The sequence below is a fragment of the Symphalangus syndactylus genome, chromosome 7, assembly GCF_028878055.3.
Source record: "Symphalangus syndactylus isolate Jambi chromosome 7, NHGRI_mSymSyn1-v2.1_pri, whole genome shotgun sequence".
In the NCBI taxonomy this organism is placed as follows: domain Eukaryota; kingdom Metazoa; phylum Chordata; class Mammalia; order Primates; family Hylobatidae; genus Symphalangus; species Symphalangus syndactylus.
In genome coordinates, this window is record NC_072429.2 from 28,670,297 (window position 1) to 28,676,817 (window position 6,521).

The 6,521-nt window shown below is 43.6% G+C and overlaps 1 pseudogene; it reads left to right on the top strand.

Annotated features, from left to right (window-relative positions):
• The first annotated feature begins 790 nt into the window (after positions 1 to 790).
• Positions 791 to 1,759, top strand: LOC129485715 (uracil-DNA glycosylase-like; annotated as a pseudogene).
• The last annotated feature ends 4,762 nt before the right edge of the window (positions 1,760 to 6,521 follow it).

Genomic DNA, 6,521 nt, shown 5'->3' on the forward strand with positions numbered 1-6,521 from the left:
AGAGTCAGAAAGTACCTTGAAGAGGGTTCCATTGGCCAAAGACTTGAGCTTTGCAATAGATTGCAACCCATCAAATATATATAAATCCAAGAGTTCATAATAGCATATATATATTTTAATTGGTCATCTTCCGAAGAAACAATGATCCAGTTTGTTAATTTAAAACTAGGTAAATAAAAGGAAATAAATATTTATTCTACTTATTCTATATGAACTGTAGTACTGGGTAACAAAATAGGAGATGAAAGGAAGAGTCTTTTTATAAAAGTATCTCAATAATAAAACAAAAGATAGAATTAAAATTTTACTATTTTTCAACTCCTAATGAATTGATGAATGTAGACATTGAGCATCTACCTCAACTAATACCAGAAAAGAGCAAAAAACAGACATTATATACTTTCTGATGAAGACACAATATCCAACACCACTAATAACCTCATTAAGGGATCCAACCGGTGTCATATCAGACCTCTCCATCCGGGTCTCAATTTGCAAGAAATACAAAAGTGGGTTGAACCGCACCATGAATGAGCAGTCAAATATCCAGACTGCAGGACACTTGACAAGCCAAATAGCCCAGGTTTGTCAACAGACAAATTAGAAGAAAGAGGTGGAGTGGAAAACCATAGATTAAAAGAGACCTGAAAATCACATTAAGTTAAAAAATATATATGTTATATATACATATGGGCAAGACTAAACTATACAGTTTAGGGATGCATACTTGAATAATAATATCATAAATAAATGCAAGAAAGTAGGCCAACTGCTGACTGCCACAGCCAGGATGAGCCTCATGGGTCCCCTCCTTGGCTCCATTGAGATCAGCCAGAAGACTTTCTACTTCTTCTTCTCCCCTAGCCTCCCAGGAAGTGACATGCCCAGAGTCCCAAGTCCACTGACCTGGGGACTGGTGTGGCTGCCATAGCTGAGGATAGTGGGCATGTGGTAGCCAGCCCTGCCAAGAAGGATCAGGCTGGGCAACGTGAACCTGGGACACTGCCCTCCTCACCACTGAGCAGAGCAGTTAATCTGTGTCCAGAGAAACATGGCCACAGCCCTGCTCAGACTCATACCTACAACATGGCCGTGGGCTTTGGTGAGATTTGGAAGAAGCATCTCAGTGGAGAATTTGGGAAATCATATTTTATAAAGCTCATGTGATTTGTTGCAGTAGAAAGCAAGGATTACACTGTTTATCCTCTCCCACACCAAATATTCACCTGGACCCAGATGTGGGACATAAGAGATGTGAAGGATGTCATTCCAAGACAGGATCCATATCATGGACCCCATCAAACTCATGGGGTCTGCTTTAGTGTTCAAAGACCTGTTCTACCTCTGCCTAGTTTGGAAAACATTTATAAAGAGCTGTCTACAGACATAGATGGCTTTGTTCATCCCAGCCACGGAGATTTATCTGGGTGGGTCAAACAAGATGTTTTACTCAATGCTGTCCTCACTGTTCCAGCCCATCAAGCCAATTCTCATAAGGAGAGAGGCTGGGAGCAATCTCTGCTAATGCAACTGTGTCCTGGCTAAACCAGAATTCCAATGGCCTTGCCTTCTTGCTGTGGGGTTCTTATTCTCAGAAGAGGATAGTGCCATGGAAAGGAAGCGGCACCATGTACTGCAAACGGCTCATGCCTCCCTGTTGTCAGCGTATAGAGGTTTCTTTGGATGTAGACACTTTTCTAAGACCAGTGAGCTGCTGCAGAAGTCAGGCAAGAAGCCTACTGACCGGAAGGAGCTGTGATCCTCAACTGAGAGGTAGTCTGTCTCCATTAATGGTTATTGAGAAACTGCTGTTAAAGTATTTGTCAGGTATGAAGTCGAATTGATAATTTCCCTGTTAATTTTAAGTATTCTGCATGAAGGTGAAAAGCTTCTGTAAAGCAGCCACGAAACAGGCTGCCCAGGAATGGTAGCTTTGTCCAGGCAGACAGAGCAAAGGCTATCACTTGACCAAATGACTTTCTCTGCAACACAGCTTTGGCCCAAAATACACACATTTCTCAGAAGACAGATGAGGTCAAATACTCACTTGGCTCTCTTTACCTCCCTTACCTGTATGGCTAAAGTGGGCAGATGTGCACCTTTAGGTACAGCCATAGTTCGGTGCCTGCTGCTCCCTGGTTTTGCCTGGTTAGACTTTCAGTTACAAGGTATTGGGGCATGTTTGCTTAGAAAGGCCCCCTTTTCTGGACAGGCGCAGTGGCTCACGCCTGTAATCCCAACACTTTGGGAGGCCAAGGTGGGCAGATCATGAGGTCAAGAGATCGTAACTGTCCTGGCCAACATGGTGAAACCCCATCTCTACTAAAAATACAAAAATTAGCTGGGAGTGGTGGCGCACACCTGTAGTCCCAGCTACTTGGGAGGCTGAGGCAGGAGAATCGCTTGAACCCAGGAGGCAGAGGTTGCAGTGAGCCAAGATCTTGCCAATGCACTCCAGCCTGGCGACAGAGTGAGACTCCTTCTCAAAAAAACAGAAAAAGGGAAAAGAAAAGCCCCCTTCAGCCAGCCTAGCAGGCATTCCAGTCTCTGCCAGGTACGTTGCCCCCCTTGATCTTTCAAGGAGTGAAGGAAGCATGAGGATGTTATACAAGTTTCTAGAAATCCAGCCCCGAAATTAGGGCTCAATTTCCTGATTGTAGTAGAGGTGAAGGTTTCTAAGGGATATTTGGTGTGAGCCTGAACAGACAGACAGGGGCTGAGGGAAGTGAGCTGGCTCTTTGGGTGTTTTGTGGAATATGCAGTGAAATTTAAACAAGGAAGAGGAAAAACAGGAATTTTTTTAATGGGAGGGGATGATTTTCTCCTAGAGTTATCCTGAGTTTGGATTTCAAAGGCAGCACAAGCTGCCAAATGCTGATTTTAATGAATTGAAATCACTTTGGGATATTTTTTCTGCCACATTGGAAAGTTTTAGTTTTTAAAAAATACTTATGCAGATATATATATTTTTTTCCCAATCCTTGTTTTAAGAGACAATCTCTATTGGGTCTGCCCCTCCATCCTCGATCTTGTTAGCAATGACGTTTTTGCTCTTAGCTGGGTTAGAGTTACCCAGTTGCATGGCGTTTGGTAATAAAAGACTGTTAACATTTAAAAAAAAAAAAAAGTGATTGCTATAGAAGTCAAGATAATGGTTACTTTCAGAGGAAGGGAGAGATTGTGTTGGGCTCGGACATGTAAAGGGGTTACACAGGCAGCCAGCAATTCTATTTCTTGATGCAGGTGGTAGTTAACAATGGTTTTTACCATATAATAATTCAATAAGCTAAATATTTGTTTTGTTTGGTTTTCTATATCTGGGTTTAATTTTACTGTAGAAATATTTTCTTGGAAAAAAGTTAACTGCGATGGTTACTCACTAGTTCTTCATCTTAATTATTTGGTCTTGATGAAGAAGCAGCTCTCCCCAAAGCAAGGGCTAAGTCTCCTTTGACTTCTGAAAGAACTAGGACATAATAACCAGTGCTGGCTGGGTGCACTGGCTCATGCCTGTAATCCCAGCACTTTGGGAGGCCGAGACGGGTGGATCACGAGATCAAGAGATCAATACCATCCTGGCCAACATGGTGAAACCCCGTCTCTACTAAAAATACAAACATTAGCCAGGTGTGGTGGTGAGTGCCTATAGTCCCAGCTACTTGAGAGTCTGAGGCAGAAGAATCGTTTGAACCTGGGAGGCAGAGGTTGCCGTGAGCCGAGATCATGCCACTGCACTCTAGCCTGGCAAAAGAGTGAGACTTCGTCTCAAAAAATAATAATAATAATAAACAGTACCAAGTCATGACCAGTGAATTAAGCACACAAGAAAGCTCATGCAACTCGTGTTGAATGAATCTATGAATTAGTTGACAGATAAAGGCAAACCACCCAAAGCCTAAGTCATTCTGCATACTTCTACTAGATGCTTCTCCCTGGAGAGGCTGGCATCAACCAATCATCTCTCCAATCTTACAAGCTTAGCTACTTTCTCAAACTCCACTTTAGCCAAACAAGTCTACTTTCGGATTTCTATTTCCTAGCCTTTGTGATTTCTCCTATCCCCCATGCCTTCTCTCATAGGCTTTCCTCCTTCTTTCTGTGCACATAAACCCTACTCATCCTTTAAGGCCTGATTATTTCTCAGGGCTTAAAGGAGACTGAAGAAATTTCTCCATTTCTTCTCCAAAGTCAGTCTTTATTATCTGCCACATTGTGCATTCTGATTCCTATGAACTTCAACAATGCCTATTACCACTACTGGGCACTTAGTTCCTTGCTTGCCCTGGTATTGTGAGAGAACATTTTATCTTTATTTGTTTGGAGTATGCAAATACACTTTACTTTTTTTAAGCCTGGAGTTGTGATTGATACTTTTTCTGAAATTACTATAGAAAGCGTACAACATTTTGTGCATAGGAGGCTGGCTAGATGGATAGAAGAAGATGGATATACTTGGGAGTATTCAGTGGGTACTGATAAACATAAGGCAGATATGTTTATATTCAATGGGGACAGAATTATGGGTCCCCACTTTGACCCTGAAAGTCACTGCAAGGGGTCTCTAGCCAACTATGGGCAGCTACAGATGTTGAGCCTCTGCAGACTGAGATGCTGAAATGAAAGAAGAAGACAATGAGTGTGAATGGGAGAATATTACTGATAAACTTGTTTTCACTCATGGCTTTGTCCACATCTGGGCCTATCAGCAGGTCACAGACTTAAATTTTGAAACTTTGAGCAAAAATTTCAAGAATCCTGCTTCATATACAAAAAGTATATAAAGTATATTTTTAAAGTATTGAAAAAATTTTTTTGAAATAGAGTTTTTCTCTGTCACCCAGGCTGGAGTGTAATGGCATGATCTTGGCTCATTGCAAGCTCCACCTCCTGGGTTCAAGGGATTCTCTAGCCTCACCCTCGGGAGTAGCTGGGATTACAGATGCCTACCACCATACCTGGCTAATTTTGTATTTTTAGTAGAAATGGGGTTTTACAATGTTAGCCAGGCTGGTCTTGAACTCCTGACCTCAAGTGATCCGCCAGCCTTGGCCTCCCAAAGTGCTGGGATTACAGGCGTGAGCCACCATGCCTGGCCCCTCTCTATATGCTTCAGAAAAAAAAAATCACTTCTGACAAGTTTGGGGCCGGGCAGTACTAGTTGGGTGAGAGTTCTTTTTGGCCTAAAATCTAGGTCCAAATAATTACCATGAAAAATCTGGGCCCTATCTCTGTTATAAAAGTGGTATCTGCCTAAAGCAGAAAGGTTAAGGTCCCTGAAATATATCAATTGTCCTAGGGAGCTGAGCTGAAAGAGACCCCTGTGCTGCTCAGAACAGCAGGCCAGACAAGCAGCACCGTGTTTTGGCTTTCTCCCTCAGTGAACCACAGTCCCACTCTCCTATTAAAGGAATGACTCCAGTGAGGAGTCTGCAAGGACCAAACAGATTGGAAAGGATAAAGGAAAGGGAGTCTGCGGGCTGAGCTGTCAGCAAAATAAATAAGCAGTATTAGAGATGGGACAAATGGGAACCTCTGGAGTCAACAAACTTCTCGTCCCTCAGCTGGCATGTTCCCACCAGGACAGCTGGCAAAGAAGAAAAAGGCTCCCAAGTGGACTGGATGATGCCTGTTTTATGGGAACTGCTCTAGCTGCTTTCACACATGTCGTTTCATTCAGTCCTCTCCTGAAACTTGCAAGGAATGGGTTATTGTCTCTGTTTTACTAATAATGCCAACCAAGATTCAGAGAGGGTAAAGTACCTGGGTGAAGGTCGCATACCTAGTCAGTGTCAGAGCCAGGATTCAAATCCATGTTTATTTTCTTTCAAAGCTCTGCTCACTATACCACGAGTGAAAACAGAATCATTGCATGTTTCAGCTGAAAAGTCACCTAATCACCATCCCCATTTCACAGGTAAAGAAACTATGTCCAGAAAGGAGAAGCAACTTGCCCAAGGCCACACGGTGAACTTGTGACAGGTCTTCAGCTGCAGCCCAGGCCTTCTGGTTTCCACATAGGAGCTCTCATCACTCACGCCCACCAGGACTCTTCAAGGAAGGCACACTCAAATGGGGGCATTAGAGGAGAGTTTAAGAAAGGAACTGTTCAGATGCGAGGGCACATTTAAAGGAAGCAATAAAGGATGGTGAAGCATCCGAGGTGCAGCAGCATCAGTGGGTCCACGACTACCCAATGCCTGAAGGTACAAAGTTGGGGCCCTAAACCCAGAGAGCACTCTAGCTGGGGCTGTAGCTATAGCTGAAAGGGAGCTCTGAATTTGGGTAGAGAAAGCCACCACCAGCCCACAACCTGGCAGGGAGGGAATGAATACACTGACCTCTCCCTCTCCTTGTGCCCATGGTCTTTTACTGGTACCTCCCATCAGCTGAACCCTATGGAAAGCCAGAAGGTGAGGGATTCCCATGATGCAGTGTCCAGGGGCCCAGAGCAAGATGGAAAAAAGAGGAGAGAATGCCTGGAGTGGTAAATAAAGACTCTGAGGCACACTACCAGGCAGGGA